The 23,479-nt window shown below is 40.5% G+C and overlaps 1 protein-coding gene across 1 annotated transcript in view; it reads left to right on the top strand.

The window, feature by feature from the left end:
- Positions 1-23,479, top strand: part of lrrc4ca (leucine rich repeat containing 4C, genome duplicate a) — a 94,749-nt gene that overhangs the window by 45,857 nt on the left and 25,413 nt on the right. Inside the window, exon 2 of the mRNA XM_051689698.1 lies at positions 16,268-16,340. The gene's annotated coding sequence lies outside the window, so the exon portion shown is untranslated. The remainder of the gene's footprint in view (positions 1-16,267; positions 16,341-23,479) is intronic.

The raw sequence follows: 23,479 nt of genomic DNA, 5'->3' as shown, positions 1-23,479 counted from the left end.
AAAGCTTATAATTTTATAAAAGCACTCACATTAATTGTTTTGTAAAAACTCAATACTTTACACAGAAAAGGTTAGTAAGTGATTTTATCACATGAAAAGCATGTTAACACACATATTGTTTATGTCTTGTGGCTATACTTTGGAAATAGTATTTTAACGTTTACGGATTGGCCCCATTCACTTCCATTGTAAGATTTTTGTGTTTTGTAAAGAAAAGGAGGGGCAAATCAAAAGTAATTTTTGTGGTAATAAATATTATGCCACAAATTCTATTGATTGAGCTTAACTTTGTATTGAACCCGGAATATTTCTTTAACATTCATTTGGCGTGGAGTAGTGGCAACACATAGCTCAGGCTATTTTGAGATGTTAATTCACGCATACACTATGAATGCACATGTTTCTCGGAGATGTTAAAACACAGATATACATAACACTCAAATATACATGTCAGACAAATTGGTGAAGAACTGAAAAAAAGTTTACACCAGCCGTTCAGACCGAACACGTTCTTGCACTAAAAACATAAACGCAGCACAACAAATAGAACAGAACACAGGTGTCTCCCAGACACGTTTTTAAAAGTTGAAGTTCTTTTAACCTTAATCTGCGTCTAAAAAATGTGATGCTCTTGCGCAAGATGTTGAAAAAACAGCAAGATGCGGCGCAGTGGTCAAAGATGTCTGTCTAGCATGTTTACCTATAAAAACACCTGAATATGTTTTGACAGCTCAACTCAACAGCATGAGTGAAAAAACGCAATCTGGTGTGAACAGCCCCTAAAATGGTTTGTTGGTCTTAGCTGGTTTAAGAGGATTTAAAATGATCTCAGCTGGTTTAAGGTGGTCTCCTAACCTGACTAGCTGACAAGTACCCAAAACCTATCTTAAAACAGACCAGCCTGACGAGGCTGGGAGACCAGTTAAGACAAGCAAACCTTAGGCTGGTTCAAGCAATTTTTTTTTTTTTTTTTTTTTTTCAGGTGGCATACCATCTAAAGACTGATGGTGTCCTATTGCAGTTCTTATTACAGACTGTTTTTAGAGATCCTGCGCTGACATATGGTGTACTGGCATGTAATCAGCAATCCAGAGCACTTCCTAATTACCAGTATGGACATAATGTATATGCATGATAATTTATTAATTATAGTTACTGCACCCTTAATAAAATAAATCTGAATATTGATTAATTAGAATCTCAAATCCTCACAGTGTGAATGTGACTGGACCAAATTAAAAGCATCTGGGGTTCTTTCTTGTAATTCCGTTTTAATGTTCTTTAATGATCAGCATGCTCTGTCAGTGCATTAACAACAGAAATGTACAGCAATAACAAATGAAATCAATTTAGCCAAGCAAAGTGGAACTGGTCAAGTCTGACTGAGGAAACGGGGTGAAAAAACAAACAAATAAAAAAGTCTGATTAATCGCATTCTTAAAGTATGTAATGTGCGTTTATGGCTAACTGAAATGATCTTTTGTCTTTGTAATCTTTCATAAAACTGCAATGACTTTCCTGTTTGGACGACATCACTAGTCTTATAAAGTTTAATGTAGAGAACTTAGTAGACATCAAAATGAAGATGAAAGTAGACTTATTAGACATCAAAGACCATTGAGAAACCATTTAGACTGAAGTAAAGGTACACTATCTCTGCACAAAATACACTATATGAGCTGAAATATGATTTATGATTGGCTTTCCTCATATCATAGCTCCTCTACCTTTACATGATGCCTCATTAAGTCTCCCATAGGGTCATTATTATTTTCCCTCATTGTGTGACCCAGACACTGATAGATTTACCATTCGAAGAAGACAAATGGACCAGCTGTACTCCTTAAGTGCAGAGCCTGTTTGTGAATACGGCAATGTGTATATGTAAGTATATATATATATATATATATATATATATATATATATATATATATATATATATATATATATATATATATACTTATGTATATGTTTTTATTTTTATTTTTTATATATATATAATAATTATTTTTTTTTTTTTGTCAGATGCCTGTGACTGCAACTCCAGTCGTCCTTCTCCTCTCTGCATTTATCTCTAGAGTGTCCTCGGGTCATTGATTTAAAGGCCATCTGCATTTATGGTTTTTTCATTGAGGGTGGTGCGGCCTGACCCCGCGGCTTCAGATTAGAAAAGAGTTGCACCTTTGGGGACCTTTAGGGACCTTTATGATGGACCTAGCTGCAATGAAAAACAAAGAGAGAAAAAATAAGGTAGATAAGACAACAAAGCTGATCAAACAAGTGTACTGTGGCGCTATACTGGAAGCAGTGAAAATACTCTACATTTCGTACTCGTACGATCGCTGTTGGTGTTTTAATCTCAGCAGAGCAGCAGTTTAAAGATAAAAGAGCTCCAAAGCAGAGTGCGTCAAAACCAGCCTGAGGAGCGTGAAGGAAAACATATTGCTTGGGTCAGGTTTAATGCTGCCGGTAGCAGCCAAAGGAAGTGGAAGTGTGTGGGCTGGAAAGGTAGATTGTGGGAAAGCAATTGAAGCACTGTGCTTCAGAACTCTCTGCAAGATTTGTTTGATTCCTGGTAGATGGCAACATGCAGCTTCCATTCAGATATGTTGTTAAAGGGGTCATATCATAAGGAATCAAATTTCCCTTGATTTTTGTGTTTAAAGAGCTCATTGTACTATTAAATTATATTGTAACTTTAAGAACACAAAGATTCTTCCCAAGTCCAAAAACTGAAACTAAGCTGCAAAAATGGTTCATCTTTGGATTTATGTTTTCAGAAACCCTGAAACAGTAACATATGACTGCCCACATTTACACGTCAATGTAAACTATACTATAGGCCAGTATAGTTCTACGATGGTGGAAAATGGGCATTTAAACTAAATTATAACAGTTAGAATTTATTTATTTTAAGTGACTTAAAGTAAATAATATAATGACCCTTTTTTTGGCTTTAACTAGGATGAATGAAAGCTGTTTGTCGCTATGATGTGGCATTTGCTACAATAGGCACTTAAATCAGATTTGCTTTAGTGTGATCAATGGGCTGTTTGGTTTTCCTTCGCCCCCATTACATCCCTGTCTAATGTGTGCATGTTTGAATATGTATGCCAAACTATACTAATTATAGATAGCATATATTTTCCCCTTGCCTGAAAGACATGTGGCTACCTCACATGAGGTGGAAGAAAAAGTAAAAAGCTGATCTGGAGCATTGTCAGGGGAGAGCAAGATTGTGGTTATTGGACGGTGGCCCTACGATGACAACGAAAATTATGACTAAGTGTTCGCAGAACTAGGAAAAGAAATTAACTAGGGAAAGAAATAGAATAAAATTAGTGTAGATGCCATTCAATTTAAAGCAGTGTTAAAGAATAAGAGAAGTGTTTTCGGTTCTGGCAGACCTAACTAAAGCAGCATAGCTATGAATTGAGGGATAAATTAGGTGTATACTTGGCTGAATAGATAAGTCTTTAGTCTAGACTTAAACTGAGAGAGTGTGTCTGAGTTCTGAACACTGCTACGAAGACTGTTCCATAGTTTAGGAGCCAAATATGAAAATGATCTCCCTTCTTTTGTAAATTTTGATATTCTCAGTATTGTTAACAGGCCGGAGTTTTGCGATCGTAATGAGCGCAATGGATTATAGCATGACAGAAGGTCACTGTGACGAGGAGGAGGGAGGGGCCGGGCTGTGAGGATGCATGGCCGGCCCTGAATCGGGCTAATCAGCCAGGAGGGGGATAAAGATGAGCCGGAGGCGAGAGAGAGAGAGAGGCGCACGCGTCCGTGTTGTGTGTGTCTGTGTTCATGTTTGTTTTATGTTATTTTAAGTTGAGCTTTACCATTAAACTTTATGTTTATTGGTCAGCCGGTTCCCGCCTCCTCCTTTCCCGTCCTTATACTGTTACAGTGGTGCCGAAACCCGGGAGGGAGGAGGGATGCGCTGTCACAGATTCCTCGCTGCTGCCATCCGCGATGGGAGCAGCCGCGGCCGTCTGCCTGGGGACGGATGGGTCGCTGCCAGCCACCGAGAGCCAGAGGAATCGCTGCTGTCCACCGTTGAAGGGGAGGAGCAGTTCCATCCGCCAGGGGCTGGAGGACTCGCTGCCATTCACCGGGGGAGGAGCAAACTGTCGTCCACCAGAGGGCGGAGAAGCGGTTGATGACCGGGCGATAGCGTGTCCGGGAACCGACGAGCAAGTTTCTCTCTCTCTCTCCTCTCTCTCTCTCTCTGTGGACCGGGCTGTCTTTTATCTCCCCCGAATCTCACAGTGCACATAGAAACAGTAATTAGTAACAGTTCATAACAGGTGGATGTCCTTACCGCTTTCTCTCTCCCCCGACGGGCGCTCGACCACGCCCTCACCTCCACAGTCACTTAAGTACTTTGGAGCTAGACCTTTCAAAGCTTTGTAAGTAATTAACAGAATTTTAAAATGAATACGAAACTTAACAGGTAGCCAATGTAATGCCAATAAAATGGGGCTGATGTGATCGTATTTCTTGGTTCTAGTTAGCACTCTCACTGCTGCAATTTGAACCAACTGAAGTTTATTTATTAAACCTGCAGGACATCCACCAAGTAATGCATTACAATAATCTAGTCTTGAGGTCATGAACACATTCATTCATTTTTTGGAATCAGAAACTGAAATTGCTCTTCCACACTGAAATGTATGAGAACTCTTAAATCTCCTTTACCTGCACAATGCGAAAAATTGCCTTTCCATGGATGGTCTAAAAGGCAATTCTCCTCGTGTTCCATCACTGTACAGCAATTCCAAGTAAACTTCCCGTCGCCTTTGAAGGAATGCAACGTGAAGTTTGTACAAAGTCAAATTTATCTTTAACAATGCTATCAATGTGGATAGCAGGCACAACAATGGCGCTACAACATGGACCGCCATCTTGATTTTTTTGGGTTGAATGGATCAAATGACTGCGTCACATGACAACAAATATGTCATCATTTTCAGATATCTCCATTTTCCATGTCCACACTACAATGCGAAGACAGCGCACTTGGGATAGCGTTTTCGAAAATATGTTTTCGCTGTCAAAAATGCCATCTCAGTGTGGACAGAAGGCCAAAACGTTGAGAAAAAGATGTGTTTTCAAACGAAAACGTATTAGTGTGGACATGGCCTTAATGACACTATCAGTTAGGTTTAGGTTTAGGTTGGGGATGTCAGTTTAGTTGATTTACAAGTCGATAGAGCATTAATAATAAAAACGACATCTGCTTTTCATCACACATTTGCTTTAAAGACACACTAGGTTAATTTTAAGGTTTAGGGTAGGAAGTTATTTTTTTTTATTTATTTTTTTTATGTACAACTCAATAAAGCATTATCCTTAAAAACTTAATCTGTTTTGGGAACATTTTAATTGCTTTTAGTGATATATAGTGGACATTTAACCTCTGAACTGCTGTGATACGTGTAATGAAATATGTAATATATACAGGTGCATCTCAATAAATTAGAATGTCGTGGAAAAGTTCATTTATTTCAGTAATTCAACTCAAATTGTGAAACTCGTGTATTAAATAAATTCAATGCACACAGACTGAAGTAGTTTAAGTCTTTGGTTCTTTTAATTGTGATGATTTTGGCTCACATTTAACAAAAACCCACCAATTCACTATCTCAAAAAATTAGAATATGGTGACATGCCAATCAGCTAATCAACTCAAAACACCTGCAAAGGTTTCCTGAGCCTTCAAAATGGCCTCTCAGTTTGGTTCACTAGGCTACACAATCATGGGGAAGACTGCTGATCTGACAGTTGTCCAGAAGACAATCACTGACACCCTTCACAAGGAGGGTAAGCCACAAACATTCATTGCCAAAGAAGCTGGCTGTTCACAGAGTGCTGTATCCAAGCATGTTAACAGAAAGTTGAGTGGAAGGAAAAAGTGTGGAAGAAAAAGATGCACAACCAACCGAGAGAACCGCAGCCTTATGAGGATTGTCAAGCAAAATCGATTCAAGAATTTGGGTGAACTTCACAAGGAATGGACTGAGGCTGGGGTCATCAAGAGCCACCACACACAGACGTGTCAAGGAATTTGGCTACAGTTGTCGTATTCCTCTTGTTAAGCCACTCCTGAACCACAGACAACGTCAGAGGCGTCTTACCTGGGCTAAGGAGAAGAAGAACTGGACTGTTGCCCAGTGGTCCAAAGTCCTCTTTTCAGATGAGAGCAAGTTTTATATTTCATTTGGAAACCAAGGTCCTAGAGTCTGGAGGAAGGGTGGAGAAGTTCATAGCCCAAGTTGCTTGAAGTCCAGTGTTAAGTTTCCACAGTCTGTGATGATTTGGGGTGCAATGTCATCTGCTGGTGTTGGTCCATTGTGTTTTTTGAAAACCAAAGTCACTGCACCCGTTTACCAAGAAATTTTGGAGCACTTCATGCTTCCTTCTGCTGACCAGCTTTTTAAAGATGCTGATTTCATTTTCCAGCAGGATTTGGCACCTGCCCACACTGCCAAAAACACCAAAAGTTGGTCAAATGACCATGGTGTTGGTGTGCTTGACTGGCCAGCAAACTCACCAGACCTGAACCCCATAGAGAATCTATGGGGTATTGTCAAGAGGAAAATGAGAAACAAGAGACCAAAAAATGCAGATGAGCTGAAGGCCACTGTCAAAGAAACCTGGGCTTCCATACCACCTCAGCAGTGCCACAAACTGATCACCTCCATGCCACGCCGAATTGAGGCAGTAATTAAAGCAAAAGGAGCCCCTACCAAGTATTGAGTACATATACAGTAAATGAACATACTTTCCAGAAGGCCAACAATTCACTAAAAATGTTTTTTTTTTTATTGGTCTTATGATGTATTCTAATTTTTTGAGACAGTGAATTGGTGGGTTTTTGTTAAATGTGAGCCAAAATCATCACAATTAAAAGAACCAAAGACTTAAACTACTTCAGTCTGTGTGCATTGAATTTATTTAATACACGAGTTTCACAATTTGAGTTGAATTACTGAAATAAATGAACTTTTCCACGACATTCTAATTTATTGAGATGCACCTGTATATATATATATATATAAACAGGTCTGTGGATGATGCAGTCAACATGGGATTGCATCATGTTCTGCAACATCTGGACAGACCAGGGACATATGCAAGGATAATTTCTGTGGACTTCAGTTCAGCTTTCAACACCATCATCCCAGCTTCTCCAGACTAAATTAAACCAACTCTCTCTTCCAACCTCTATCTGTCAGTGGATCACCAGCTTTCTGACAGATAGCCAGCAGTTAGTGAGACTGGAGAAATTCACTTCTGTCAGGAAGACTCACAGACTTGAGTGAAATTTAAGATGACATTTATTTGATGAATATAAAATAGAAATGTAATGTCTCTCTTTGGCGTAAGCCCCGTCTGGCGGTCCGAAGAAGTTGTACTTGGAACCATGAGTTTGCAGTTATTTAACCATGGAGGTGAAGGGGCAGAGATTTTTGATAAGGTTATTTTCCGACCGCACCCAGAGTGATCTGATTTCGATTGTTTGAGAAAAAGGGAGAAAAAATTAGGGGAAAAGGAAAGTTTGCGAGAAGGCAAAAAGGAGAGTGAGTTAGTAGTGAATTCTCCGCACCTCAGAAACCCATAAAAAGCTAACAAGAAGACTGCTTCTAAAAGAATATTGATATAATTTGTGAAGAGGCCTGATCTGAGTGAAGAAATCATGAGGTGAAAGATGTCTAAGGTGATAGGTAACCTCTTGTTGGGGAGGGAGGGGCGGGATTTTTTGACTCCTTTAAGCAGCAGTCGAATGGAGGGACTGGAGAAGGTGCTGGGGATATCAGGAGAGTGGCATCTGGCATGAAATTGAATGCCGGCTACCATTTTGTTGAGAAGTCTAGTGTGAAAGCAAAAGGAAATGAATGCGCAAACTGTGGAGATCAGAACGGGAAATAGAGGAGTACAGTGTGTTTGGCAGAAGGAGGAATAATGGGTCCAGGCGGAGTTATAGGAAGTGAGTGTGGACTGGGCAAGTCCTTTCTTCATGAGGGTTGTAGCAGAATTTAAATGGGGTAATAAAGAAGGGCTTAATCCAGCAGGAGGTCTGAGAGGGGTCAGCAGGGGATGGGTTTTTTTGCCGGCGGAGGGGCATAGAGTGTGGAACTCCTGGAAGCGAAAATGAGAGAGGGAGTCAGCGATTACATTGAAAAACCCAGGAATGTGTCTGGCTGAGATAATGAAGTTGCAATTAATGCTCTACCATGTCAGACGTCTCATAAGGGACATAATGAGGCTAGAGGAAGATTGGCCTTTATTGATTATAGTGACAACCACGGAATTGTCGCAAAAAACTACGACGCATTTGCGTATCCAGAGGGAACCCCATATAACGATGGCCATGACGATGGGGTAAATTTCGAAGAGAGTGGATGAGGGAGCATTGAAAGCTATATTGAGAAATTCGTCTGGCCATTTCCCTGCAAACCATGATCCTTGAAAATATCCCCTGAATCCTACGGAGACAGCCGTGTCTGTAAAAAGAGACGTGTCATCCGAAGATTCAGGTTTTTCATTGTGAAAAAAATAAATGCCATTCCAGTGATTTAATAGCTGTGACCAGAAGAGGAGGTCCGAGTGGCAGCCGTCATCGATTGATATGTTGTTGGAGAGGTTGTTTACGGAATGGGCTAGTGTGAGGAGGCGGGAAATGAAGGAGCGGCCTTGAGGAATGATGCGCATGGCGAAATTGATCAGGAAAAGGGCTGTAAAAATCACTCTGGACCCCACTCACCCAGCCCACTACCTTTTTGAACTGATGCCTTCTGGCTGGCACTACAGAGCACTGAGCACCAGAACCATCAGGCACAAGAACAGTTATTTTCCCTCAGGCCATCCATCTCATGAACAGTTAAAACAGCCCCATTGAGCAATAACTATGTGAAATACACAGCTTAGTCTATTTATATTTATCCAACATATCCTTTCTGCTCTGCCATTACATTCCCTTGCACTATCTGTATATAACAGATTTGTATTTGTACATACGTGTACAAATACGTATGTAAAGTATATATAGAAAGTATATATAGAAATACACAGTAAGACAAAAACTAATATATATATATATATATATATATATTAGTTTTTGTCTTACTGTGTATTTCTATATATACTTTTATTTTCTATTCACTTTTAATTTTTATTCTTTTTTTTTTTTATTATCTCTGTCTTGTTGTTATATTGTTTGTGCACTGTTTCTCTCACCAAGACAAATTCCTTTTATGTGTAAGCATACTTGGCAATAAAGCTCATTCTGATTCTGATCTGATTCTGACATACAGTATATATATATATATATATATATATATATATATATATATATATGTGTGTGTGTGTGTGTGTGTGTGTGTGCAAACTCAAGTGCATTTTTTTTTTTTTCAGCTTCAGTGTATTTGAGTTTAGTTTAATTCACACCACTGCTGGGTTTAAAAAAAAAAAAAATGCAATCAGTCAATTGGAGTGGTTACATGTGATGAAAATTACACACAAGGTTTTAACCATTTTAAAGCACAGAAACCACCATATGCAAACTGTAATTTGCTTTAGTAAAACCATTGATTTGACTAAATAGACAAAAACTGGAATCAACTCTACTGTAAATTTTGAAAAGTAGAGTATTCTCTGCATTTCCTAAAATATCTCTTTGCAAACTGTAGAGATAACCCCAGTATCGACTTACCAAAGCCACTTAGACATGAGAAATGTGAGGATCAGAAATATTTCTGCTTAAGCAACAGTGGTGTCTACGTCAACTCCTGTGTTCAGAAAACTGTGCCTAGCCAGTCAGTTTTAAAAGACAGAAAGTAGGGTTATCTTATAATAATTTATACAATAGGTGCCTACATTATAGTGTACGTAAATATGTTGCTTCTGCTGTAAAAAATTAAAAGATTAGTTTCAAATTATTGTCATTCCAGCCAATATACAAGTATACAGTGGAATGAAATGGCGATTCACCTGGTCTGCAGTGCACAATTACAGACAAAACAAGGCACACTTCACAAATGTAATAAACAATAAACAAGAGCATTTTTTATTTATTTTATTTTTTTCAGTTTTCATCAGAGCCGGTTCAGCCGCTGCGTGCATGCACACCGCCATCACTCATCATCAATGACTAACCCCAAAAAGTTTACACCAAAAACTAAATTTTGTCATTATTTACTCACCCTTATGTCATCTTGTATGCATGAATCTTTACAAAGCTCTGTCCGTATGACTTTTTCAAAGTGCCCGTGTGTGTCAAGCTCCAAAAAGGACAAAAAAACAACAATGAAGCTCCATGAAAATAGACAAGACGTTGAAAAGTGAATGGGGACATAGAATATCAATCTCTATGACCTGCGTCTCCCATGATTCCACATCTTCTAAAGCTATACAATAGCTATATGTGAGGAACAGAATTTTTCTGTTTTTTGTTTATTTGTGTATTACAAGAGAAATGAGTAGTATATCCATACAAATAAATACTATATCACGTGGACTTTCTGTGCAACAATGAACTATCAACAATGGTGAATTATCAGTATTTTATATGCGTGTACACATACATAATATACGTTTCCTGTCTGTCACTCACTCGACATTGTGTCGATGTAGTGACACTAGGGGTTCGATCTTGAGAGCCCCAACCACCTTTGCTTAAAATGGAAAAGGCCAATGAAATTTGGCGAGTGGAATTTGCATGCCACTCTCCGCCCCGGACATACGGGTATAAAACGAGATGGGGTGCATCACTCATTCAGATTTTTTCTTCGGAGCCGAATGCATCTGTGTTCGTCCTCTCACTCTTTGCTACGCTGCTGGATTCTTACGGTGCATATCAGTGGTCACCCTCACACGGTTGAGTGCTGTGTTTCTCCTGGGCGCTTCGGCAGCCTGAGTCTGCAGGTGCTAAAAGAGTATATTAGAAAGAGTATATTTCCTTCTAAAAGAGCTCGCGCAAATGCTTGGCATCTTTTTAAATATGTCCTTCCGTGTTTGCACTACTGGATGTGACTGTTATCTCTCCCCTCCGGATACCCATGAAATCTGCCTGTCTGGGGCGCCAGCACACCGAGGTGGCTTTCGTGGAAGGGTTATGTTCTCATTGCGAGAACATGCCCATGAGAACGTTGCGGTCATGGCTCACTTCCTTCTTCATGAAGCAAGGAGCACCGCGGCTGCTCCCCAACCCGGTCTGTCCTGGGCTGATGCTCAGCCGGCCAGGTTGGCAAGCACCGCGGGCGATCTGGATGTGGACATGGGAGTGTTTCCGCCGGCTCAGCCCCCGCGGACCTCCCATCCCCCAGCATGTTCGTTCTGTCCGGGCGAGCTGTCAAGCGATGCAGGCGGTCTCCCTCAGGGTGGGTTTAATGTGTCGTTCGCAGCTCACGATGAGGATGAGCTTTCGGTCGTGGCATCGAGGGTGGGCTTCTGCTATTGGAAGCAGATGAATCTTCTGAGCTCCCGCCCATGGGAGGTAGAGCACAGGATGAGTTGGTTGCTGAGATGGCAGCCGTGCTTGCCAGGGCGGCTGCAAACATCAGGCTGAAGTGGAACCCTCCACCCTGTCCTGAGCATTCGCGGCTGGATGATTGGTTTATGGGCCCGGTGCATTTCTTCCCGGAAGTGCACAAGAAGATAACGAATTTGTGGAAGGCACCTTCTACTGCCCGTACACGCTTCGCGGGCTCGTCTACTCTGACTACCCTTGACGGCGGAGTGGCTAAGGGATATGTCGAACTTCCGCAGGTAGAGCATGCCGTAGCAGTGCATTTATGCCCACAGAGCGCAGCCACCTGGCATGACCGACCAAGGCTCCCTTCCAAAGGCCTGTAAGTTCTCTTCCTCTTTAATGATGAAGGCTTACAAGGCCACGGGTCAAGCCGCTTCTGCCCTGCACGCCATGGCCATCCTGCAGGTCCACCAGGCCAAGGCGCTAAAAGAACTGCACGAGGGTAGGACCTACCTAGGGCTGATGCAGGAACTGTGCACTGTGATCGACCTCGCCTTACGAGCAACGAAGGTCATGGCGCGCACTCTGTGGCGGACGATGTCCACGCTTGTGGTCCAAGAGCAGCACTTGTGGCTCAACCTTGCAGAGATGCGTGACGCAGAGAAAGTCCGCTTTCTTGATGCGCCCATCTCCCAATGGGGGCTTTTTGGCGACACCATTGAGGATTTCGCCCATCAGTTCTCGACGGTGAGAAAGCAGACCGAGGCAATTAAACACATCCTGCGACCTGTCCGCCTTCAGGCCACTGAGGTCCCGCACCCCGTCTGCTTCTCACCAGAGCCGTTCCCCTGCGGTGCTGGCCCCTGCTCCTGTACCATTGGAGCCCGCAAGCCGGCCTCCCGCAGGAAATCAGCTCCACCTGCCTGTCAGTCAGCCCCCAAGAACCCCAGACGGGCTTCGAGGTGGTCCTGACATGGCCCGCCCAGGGATGAGGCGACTGCTCCTGAACGGTCTGGCCCGGGACATCTCTCCAGCCCCACCATCGCCCCTGGGCCAGTGTGTGGGGAGTATGACATCGCCGAGTGCCCTCTGGGTCTCGGCACCCACATGGTCAATAAAAGAGCAGTTTCCTCATTCCCTGGGCCAGTGCACTCACAACGGCCAGGCGCTGGAAGTCTTTCCGGTTAATCAGGCGAACACGAGTACTTCTTGTTCCCTCATTCTCTGTCGAGAGACAGCCGGTGAACAGGTAAGTGTGCTGGTCTCTGGGGCTGCTCGCCCACCCCAGTCACCGGCCACCATTGCGGGCTTGCGGAGCAGCACGTCCCCCCTGGTGCCGTTGTCACGGAGGCTAGAGGCCTGGTTAGAGCTCTCCAGCCCCTCACAGTGGCTCATCAGGATGATTCGCCTCGGCTACATGATCCAGTTCACCAGACGCCCGCCCCAGTTCAATGGCAACCTCTCCACTATGGTGCGGGGGCGAGGGTACCCCCGTCCTTCGGGGCGAGGGTACCCCCGTCCTTCGGGCGGAAGTTGCCACCCTTCTGGCGAAGGGAGCAATAGAGCCCGTCCCCATAGCCGAGTTGCGCAAGGGCTTCTACAGCCCTTATTTTATCGTGCACAAGTGAGGGGGCGGGTCACGCCCAATATTGGACCTGCGTGCCCTTAACAAGGCCTTACACAGGCTTCCATTCAGTATGTTAAAACAGAAGCGCATCCTGGCATAAATACGACATCAGGATTGGTTCGCGGCCATCGACCTGAACGACGCGTACTTTCACATATTGATCCTTCCTCGACACAGACCCTTTCTTCGGTTTACGTTCCCTTCAGAGGAGGAAGACCCAGCCTTGTCATTGCTGTGTCCAGTTCACGCCCTGCGCATCTATCTGGACCGCACGCAGAGCTTTAGATGCTCGGAGCAGCTCTTTGTCTGATTTGGAGGACAGCAGAAGGGGAAAGCTGTCTCCAAGCAGAGGTTGGCCCATTGGATTGTGGATGCCATTTCTCTCGCATACCAGTCTCAGGACTTGCCGTGCCCCTTGGGGGTCCGGGCGCACTCCACTAGAGGTGTTGCGCCCTCCTGGGCACTGGCAAGGGGGGCCTCTCTAGCAGACATATGCAGAGCTGTGGGTTGGGCTATGCCCAATACCTTTGCGAGGTTTTATAACCTATGCATAGACCCGGTTTTGACCCGAGTGTTACGCGGTAACAGCAGGTAGACCGTGTGGCCGGTTGGGTGTACCGCTTGCATTGCGCCTTTCCCCTTTTTCAAAGGTGATAATGTGCACTTTTTGTGCACAACAGTTCCCCGTACTGGTGAACTCCGGACACCTCTTTAATTCTTTAGCACTGTCCAGTGACGAACTCGACGGAGGAGTTACGTCACCAGGCCCAGTACTCGTGGTATTCCCCTTTTCAGGTGAGCCCGTGTGCTTGGGCTCAGTGCTCCATGCGTGGTGATTCCCCTTTGGTAATCCCGTATGATGAGCTTCCACTATTCGGTTTCCCCCTTTGGTGAAACCTGCATTTCCCCTCATCAGAGCTTTCTCTGTCTCGCCCACTGTGCTGCGTACCCTCTCTGTAGATAGGGTCCTCCTGTGGTATCATTCCATATGTTTACTTCCCCGTTGGTAAGTCCATGTCAGGTATGCTCCACATGTTAACCTCCCTCTGGCAGGATGTTGTCTCCGTAGTGCTCTCCTTCCTGGAGTGGGAAGAGCACTTCCCAGCATTATTCTAGAAAGTGCTTGGCGGGAGATTGCTTAACAGAAAATGAAGAAAGGCACCGCCAGTAGCCTACTTGGGTAAGTGCCTTCTCCCCCCTTAACGAGACTTGGGAGACGCCTTACTTAACTCGCTGGAAGGTCACGACATGGTTGAGCGCTCACTGCGAGGCATGCAGCAGCTTGCCCATGTTCACTCTTCCATGCCTCGTGACACGGTTCAGCACCTGCAGCGTTTCCTATAGGAACCCCTAGTGTCACTACATCGACACAACGTCGAGTGAGTGACAGACAGGGAAAGTCTTGGTTACTGATGTAACCTCTGTTCCCTGATGGAGGGAATGAGACGTTGTGTCCCTCCTGCTGCGGTGCTGAACCGGCTGCTGACATGGCTGAGACTCTCTATCAGCTCCTCAGCATAAATCTGAATGAGTGATGCACGCCATCTCCTTTTATACCCGTATGTCCGGGGCGGAGAGTGGCATGCAAATTCCAAGATCGAACCCCTAGTGTCACTACATCGACACAACGTCTCGTTCCCTCCATCAGGGAACAGAGGTTACATCAGTAACCAAGACGTTATTTCTTACTCAGTTTGGCACTGATGTTTCAGCGATTGCCTTGAAACAACATAAACAAAGTAAACTTATAGCAAGTACAACACATGAAAATGATGATAAGACTATTGTCATTTGGGTGTACTACTGAAATAGTAAGTTGTGCATCTATTTAGACTCAACAAGTGCTTGGGAAAATACACATAAGATACACATAAGCTACACATAAGTTGCGCATACATGACACGTGTAGATTATGTGTTATGTGTAGCTGAATATGTGTTTGACAGCCAGTTGCATCTCATGAAATTTCAGTGTGAAAGTAATTAAGCCTGTTCTTGATTTGTCCTGTTTTGTTGCATTATCTCTTTAATTTATGAAAAATAAAACATCAAAATATATCAAAATTATTTTATTTTATTGTTTTCTAATTGTTTTGAAAATATTTAAACAATTTTACACTATCTGGGCATTTTGTACATCCATTTTTGATAGAAATAAGTGCCGGGTCTCTAAAGACACGAATATGTAAGAGTGTTTGTGAAAATTACCATGCATTTAAGGGTTAAACTGTTTATGACCTTACCCTGAAAAAGGAAAACTGTTTAAAGGGATAGTTCATCCAAAAATTCTAATTCTTTCATCTTTTTCTCACCCTCATGCCATCCCAAATGTGTATGGCTTTCTTTCTTCTGCAGTACACAAACAAATATTTTAAGCAGAATATCTTTTTTTTAACATATATCTCCACTTTACTTTCACTTTCAAAATGTGAAAGAATGTGAAAGTGAAAGTGAAAGTGGAGAGTTACAGTAAAAAAAAAGACTAAATTATTGCTCTGTTTCTCACCCACACCTATTATATCACTTCTGAAGATATTGATTTAACCACTGGAGTCTTATGGATTACTTTTATGTGGCCTATATGTGATTTTTGGAGCTTCAAAGGTCTGGCCACTATCCACTTGCATTGTATGGACCTACAGAGCTGAGATATTCTTCTAAAAATATTTGTTTGTGTTAAGCAGAAGACAAAGTCATACACATCTGTGAGTAAATGATGAGAGAATTAAAATTTTTGTGTGAACTATCCCTTAACATGACCACACGTCGGCTAATTTAGCATAATCGGTCTAAGAACGTGCATGCAAACATGCTGGTGTAGAAATTTTGAATTCTAGATTCTTCAAAAATGTCTACTTTTATGTTCCACTGAAAAATTAACAGCATACAGGTTTTAAACTACATGAATGTGAGCAAAAATGTAAGACTTCTCATTTGTCGGGTGAACTATTCCTTTAACCAGTGGAACACAGTGAGGCTGGCTTCCAGTGCCACTTTCATTCATTTTTAAACAAAGTATTTTTTAAAGTCTTCTTGCATTTCCAAAGCCCCCTTTAGAGTTAACATTCCCCGATTTGGAGCCTTGACACAAGCAGCATCCAAATGGTTTGTTATTGTAACGTAACTACAATTCTTATTTCTTCTCTTTTGTGTGCGCAGGGCGAAGTCTGCCTGCGAAACCGAGCGTGAAGATGTCCAGAAACTGCTGGCATTACGGTGGAAGACTTGGCAGGTGAGTGTACAGGAACAGGTTGTGAGGAACACACTTTGGCTGATTTGAGATCAGGCACCGTGCCCTGTCTGAAGACCGAATTTTATGTGGTGTACACAAGCAGAAATGGCAACAGCTGTCTCATTGGAGGCGAAGACAGATTAGACCAAACAGGACTGTATTACAATTAGTCCATATGTCTGCCTTCTATTTTTTTTTTTTTTTTTTTTTTATGTCTTGCATGTTTGCTTGGAAGATGGGGTCAAACATTTTTTAATTAAACCTCAAGCTAATCAGTGAATTCTATAGTTGAACTGTTGAATATGCAAAATGACTATATGGAGACTTAAAGAACATTAATACCTATACATCTATAACATTTTTGGACACGAAAGGGCATTCTGTGCAGTATGCATAATCAGAGCTGAAAAATTAAGACCTAAAACTGCTGACTGTTCTTCAATGTCATTTCTCTAATGCATCACAAACAAACTTTTGTGAATAAAATGAAAATGTGTTTAAAAAAATACAATAGTGATTTTAAATTTAAATTCTGTCATAATTTACTAACCCTCATGTTGTTTTTTTTTTTTTTTTGGGTGAACTAACCCTTTAAGTAATGTTAAGTTTAACCTCACCCAAAACTAAAGTTAAAAAGCTAACATTTAGCTAAATGATTCATTGTAAAATTGTATATATTAGATTAGATTCAACTTTATTTTCATTGTGTGTTGAGTACAGTACAAAGGCCAATGAAATGCAGTTATATATATATATATATATATATATATATATATATATATATATATATATACACACACAGTATATAATACTATCATTATTTATCTCCCTGTATCTTTCATTTGTTTCATTTTATTACATTTTATGTATTGATTGATTGATTGATCGAATGATTGATTATTGATGGGAGCGAGATTAATTATTGGTCTGTCACAAACTTACCCTGGCAGCACGGTTCCCCTGAGAGGGGAGCCTGGGTCCACTGATTTTAAAAAGATAATGAGTTGAAGTGATAGATTTATGTTTTTTCTTTTCTTTTCTTTTTTTCTGCAATATGTGGCCTTTCCCTGTGTCCCGCAGGAAGCGGCAACTGTATAAATAACAGATGGTGACATTGGAAGGCAACTGCTCCCTTACCTTAGTTGTCTCAGCCTTTTCTATCGCTTTGTTGAATTAAACACAACAACGATTAGGGCCAAAACATCCCAAACATCAAATAGATGACCTTCCTCAGAAGACCATTTTGACTCATACATAGTGGCATTTGATCAGCACTAGTTATATTGAAGGAATTATTGTGTGTTTTAGTGGCAGAAGCATTGGTTGGACACACTGGCGGCCAAAAGTTTGGAATAATGTATAGATTTTGCTTTTATGGAAATAAATTGGTACTTTTATTCACCAAAGTGGCATTCAACTGATCACAATGTATAGTCAGCACATTAATAATGTGAAAAATTACTATTACAATTTGAAAAAAATGTTCAGAACTTCTTGAACTACTTCAAAGAGTTCTCATAAAAAAAATCCTCCATGTGCAGCAATGACATCTTTGCAGATCCTTGGCATTCTAGCTGTCAGTTTGTCCAGATACTCAGGTGACATTTCAGCCCACACTTCCTGTAGAACTTGCCATAGATGTGTCTGTCTTGTCGGGCACTTCTCATGCACCTTACAGTCTAGCTGATCCCACAAAAGCTCAATGGGGTGAAGATCCATAACACTCTTTTCCAATTATCTGTTGTCCAATGTCTGTGTTTCTTTACCCACTCTAACATTTTCTTTTTGTTTTTCTGTTTCAAAAGTGGCTTTTTCTTTGCAATTCTTCGCATAAGGCCTGCACCCCTGAATCTTCTCTTTACTGTTGTACATGAAACTGGTGTTGAGCGGGTAGAATTCAATGAAGCTGTCAGCTGAGGACATGTGAGGTGTCTATTTCTTAAACTAGAGACTCTGATGTACTTATCCTCTTGTTTAGTTGTACATCTGGGACTTCCACATCTCTTTCTGTTCATGTTAGAGCCAGTTGTCCTTTGTCTTTGAAGACTGTAGTGTACACCTTTGTATGAAATCTTCATTTCTTTTTTTTTTTTTTTTTTTTTTGGCAATTTCAAGCATTGTATAGACTTCATTCCTCAAAACATTGATTGACTGATGAGTTTCTAGAGAAAGCTGTTTTTGTTTTTTTTTTTGTGCCATTTGTGACCTAATATTGACCTTAAGACATGCCAGTCTATTGCATACTGTGGCAACTCAAAAACAAACACAAAGACAAAGTTAAACTTCATTTAACAAACCAAATAGCTTTCATCTGTGTTTGATATAATGGCAAATTATTTTCTAGTACCAAATTAGCAATTTAGCATGATTACTCAAGAATAAGGTGTTGGAGTGATGACTTCTGGAAATAGGGCCTGTCTAGGTTTGATCAAAAATGACTTTTTTAAAATAGTGATGGTGCTGTTTTTTACATCAGTAATGTGCTGACTATACTTTGTGATCAGTTGAATGCCACTTAAAGTACCAATTTTCTCCCAAAACAGCAAAATCTGTACATTATTCCAAACTATTGGAGTACAGTGTACATCAGTTTTCCTAAGGATTTTTGTAGGTGATGAAAGCGGAACTGGACATATACTGTAGGTATAAAGTAAAACATGAGATGCAAATTGAAGCTGTTTACTTTCTTTAAGGTATAATTCACCCCAAAAAATAAATTTCTGTCATTGTTTATTCACCCTCGTGTTGTTAGCTTATGGCTTTCGTTAATTTGTGAAACTAAAAGGAATTTATTTTGCCAATTGTTTGCATACTTTTAACTATAACAATTAAAGACATGTTGCAGCAAGTTTTACATAAATGGCAATCGGTGACTATACACATGAAAACTAATGATTCAATGTAATTGACATCAAACCTCAAGCAAAACGTCTTGACATGTCACATTTAAACGTATACTAATCAGATTTGAGAGCTACAGAGGTGGGGAAGATTTTCAGCCAGTAACAAATGAAACTTCAGTCTGTTCATCACCCAAAACTATTGTATGGATATCAAAAGACTCTGTTTAAAGCACACATGTCAAATGTACTACTTTTATGAGACTTTTTTTGTGCTTTTCTTTTTTTTTTTTTTTTTTTTTCATTTATGGTCCCTTTTCACTTTAATTGGATTGGAAAAGACTAACCAGGTTATTCTGCAAAACATCTTATGTTCTATGGATTAAAAAGTCCCACATTATTTCCCACTTTAATTTCACTTTCACAAGTTTAAATTGGAAATACATTGAGTGAAAACTGATTTCAGATCAGGGTAGAAAGGGCAGAATGAAGCCCTGGATGCTGGGTTTAATGCCGGCAGCAGAGTGTCTGCCTGCACCTGCAGCTAAATTATCTGTTATTAATTCAACAAATGTAGTGTAACGTGACAGTGGTGTCTTTGCGCTCCTGTGGGGATTTCAACTGCATCTATTGCTACCATAAATTCTTATTGCTAGATTTAACAATTTCTCTCTCCTTCTCAACATGCAGAACAGTATTGTTCAAAGAGATTTTGGAGAGAGCTGTCCTTGGGCAAAATCTTTGTTTTGATGTAATACAAAAGACAAAAATACGCTTGAAGATGTAGCTTTGTCCAGGCATTTATCATTTTTTAAATCTTGTTTCAAATAAAATTTTCACCATGTTTTGATTGATTGACAAAGACATATCTTATTTGACTTTTATTTATTTATTTATTTATTTATTTATTATTATTATTATTATTTATTTATTACTTTTATCTTCATTCTTTTTCTTCTTCTTTTTGGAAGAAAATAGCAAATAAACCAAATGTATTTGATAGCACATGTCACGTGACAGCCTGGCAGTGGGGGACGAATAGATAAAATGACTGAGAGGTAGAAAATGGCCACTTGACTTTATCATCCCGAAAGAGATCTGTCCTTCCCACTTGACAACCTTAGAGTCCGACAAGTAACGAAGACATACACGGTCTGGTTAGAGAAAGTGGACCGGGTTTAGTGATGGGAGAAATACAGGTGGTCTGGATGTAAAACTCTTTGGAGCTTTGGGTGACGTAGTATTTCAGCAGGTGTTGATGTAAGTGTAGCTTAAGGAAGCAAGATTCCATTAAATAAACAATATTTTGACTTTTAAAGACACTTTTTTGTATTGTGTAAATGCTCCGCTTGTCTGTAGCCACAATATGATGTTATGTATTTTAATTATCTGTAATATAATATAGTTATATTTATAATTATTTTAATTATTAAATTCTAAAGTACCTTTTTTGGGGGGCATTTCTCAGTAAATATTGGTATGCAATTATTTGTAAATTATTAAATTAATTATTCAGCACATCATGTAATTAATTAGATTTTATTATTATTATTATTATTATTATTATAAATTGACAGCCCTAATATACTGTATATAATATAATGTCAGTAACTACATCAAAATTCATTGGAAAATGTACTTCACATGTTATTTATTGGCAATATTTATTTATTTTTTTAAATATATATCGACATACTGTATATGTAGATGCTTTTAATGAAATATTTAAAATGTCAGTCTTGATCCTCTTTTTTTTTTTTTTTTTTTTTTTTTTACTGTATTTCACTGCCTTGCATCTGTTTTGGCTCCAACAGATGTATGGTTGAATGATGGTTCCTCTGTTTGAAAATAAAAAGCACCCATTTTAAGCCATTTCAGAGTAGATACAGTTGAAGTCATAAGTTTACATACATTTACATTTACATTTATTAATTTGGCAGACGCTTTTATCCAAAACGACTTACAAAAGAGGAATACATTGTAAGCGAATCATCTTAAGGAGACAGTGGTACGAAAAGTGCTGTATTACAAAGTTTCACTAGCATCAGAATAGTAGTATTCAAGATCCTCCAGACAGAACTGGTGTAAATGAGTCAGGTTTGTAGGCCTCCTTGCTCGTGCATGCTTTTTCAGTTCTACCCACAAAAATCAGATTGAGGTCAGGGCTTTGTGATGGCCACTCCAAAGCCATTTTGCCTCAACTTTGGAGGTATGCTTGGGGTCACTATTCATTTGGAAGACCCATTTGCGACCGAGCTTTAACTTCCTGGCTGATGTCTTGAGATGCTGCTTCAATATATCCACATAATTTTCCTTCCTCATAATGCCATCTATTTTGTGAAGTGCATCAGTCCCTCCTGCAGCAAAACACCCCCACAATATGATGCAGCCACCCCCCATGCTTCATGGTTTGGATGGTGTTCTTCAGCTTGCAAGCCTCACCATTTTTCCTTCAAACATAACGGTGGTCATTATGGCCAAACAGTCCAATTTTTGTTTCATCAGACCAGAGAACATTTCTCCATAAAAATAAGATCTTTGTCCCCATGTGCACTTGCAGACTGTAGTCTGGCTTTTTTTATAGTGGTTTTTGAGCAGTGGCTTCTTCCTTGCTGAGCAGCCTCTCAGGTCATGTCGATATAGGACTCATTTTACTGTTGATATAGATACTTGTCTACCTGTTTCCTCCAGCATCTTCACATGGTCCTTTGCTGTTGTTCTGGGATTGAGTTGTACTTTTCGTACCAAACTACGTTCACCTCTAGGAGACAGAATGCGTCTCCTTCCTGAGTGGTATGATGGCTGCGTGGTCCCATGGTGTTTATACTTGTGTATTATTGTTGTCCAGATTAACATGGTACCTTCAGGCATTTGGAAATTGCTCACAAGGATGAACCAGACTTGTGGAGGTCCACAGTTTTTTCTTTTTTTTTTCTGAGGTCTTAGCCAATTTCTTTTGATTTTCCCATGATGTCAAGCAAAGAGGCACTGAGTTTGAAAGTAGGCCTTAAAATATATCCACAGGTACACCTCGAATCAGAAGCTAATTGACTAATTGTCTAAAGACGACATAATTTTCTGGAATCTTTCAATCTGCTTAAAGGCACAGTTAACTTAGTGTATGTAAACATCTGACCCACTGGAATTGTGATACAGTCAATTAAAAGTGAAACAATCTGTCTGTAAACAATTGTTGGAAAAATTACTCGTGTCACGCACACATTAGATGTCCTAAACGACTTGCCAAAACTATAGTTTGCTAATATTAAATCTGTGGAGTGGTTAAAAAATGTATGTAAACTTCTGACTTCAGCTGTACATATATATCAAAATATCAAGTTGTTGTCAAAAGGCAGAAAAATTTTGAGATCTAATTATTTTAGCTATATCACCTACCCCTCCTTTTAGGAAATGATGATGGGAGCCAACAGCATTTGCCTTTTTCCTCCAAGTGAATTACCATAAGTGCCATCCAGGCGACTTTCTTGATGAGCTCTGACTGTCTACAGCTGTGCCTTGCCATACACCACAGACGTGCCCTTTACCTCCAAGCCATGTGCTTGCGATTGGCCGCTGTCCTTGGTGCTGAACAGATGCATCTGTGAATGGAACAGCAGTTCTGACTGCATAAATCGAGTTCACCAGAGGTTAAACATCACAATCATCAATAATTTCCTGAATAGAAAATTTCAGTGGTGCTTGCCCGTACAAAACTTGCCACAAGAGTTTTGTGGATGGTTGACTAAGTAATTGCTATTTGGTTGCAAAGGTATTCTGAATGGATGCTAAGGTGTTGCTACTGTATGTGGTTGCTAGGGTGTTCTAGGTGGTTGCTAGGTAGTTACTTACTGACATAAGTCAAGAAACTGAACACACATGCACACACACACAGAGTACATAATGTAATTCTCTAAACATTGATCGTAAGAGTGGATCTTTTACATCTCCTCAGCGATGCCATCCCACAACCCTTTCCTCCCCTCCAGGCACACCTGATCAATACAGCATTTGTGTGTCAGAAACAATTCTGCTTAATTACACAAATAAATCAAACCAGGTGGCAGTGAGGCAGATGATAACGTCACAAATGTACATGTGGAGATTATCTAATAATAATAATAATAATAATAATTAATTAATTAAAAATAGAGAGAGAGAGAGAGAAGTCTGTGTGGGATGCTTTATCCCTTGATGCTATCCATTTGATTTGACCATCCCTTTCTACTGTGAGGAATGAACCGATAGCTGCGGAGGAGGGGTTTTCAAGATTTCCACTGAATAATGACTTAAAGGGAAAGT

This window comes from Myxocyprinus asiaticus, chromosome 46 (assembly GCF_019703515.2).
Source record: "Myxocyprinus asiaticus isolate MX2 ecotype Aquarium Trade chromosome 46, UBuf_Myxa_2, whole genome shotgun sequence".
NCBI lineage: Eukaryota > Metazoa > Chordata > Actinopteri > Cypriniformes > Catostomidae > Myxocyprinus > Myxocyprinus asiaticus.
This window is presented reverse-complemented; position numbering and strand designations above follow the sequence as displayed.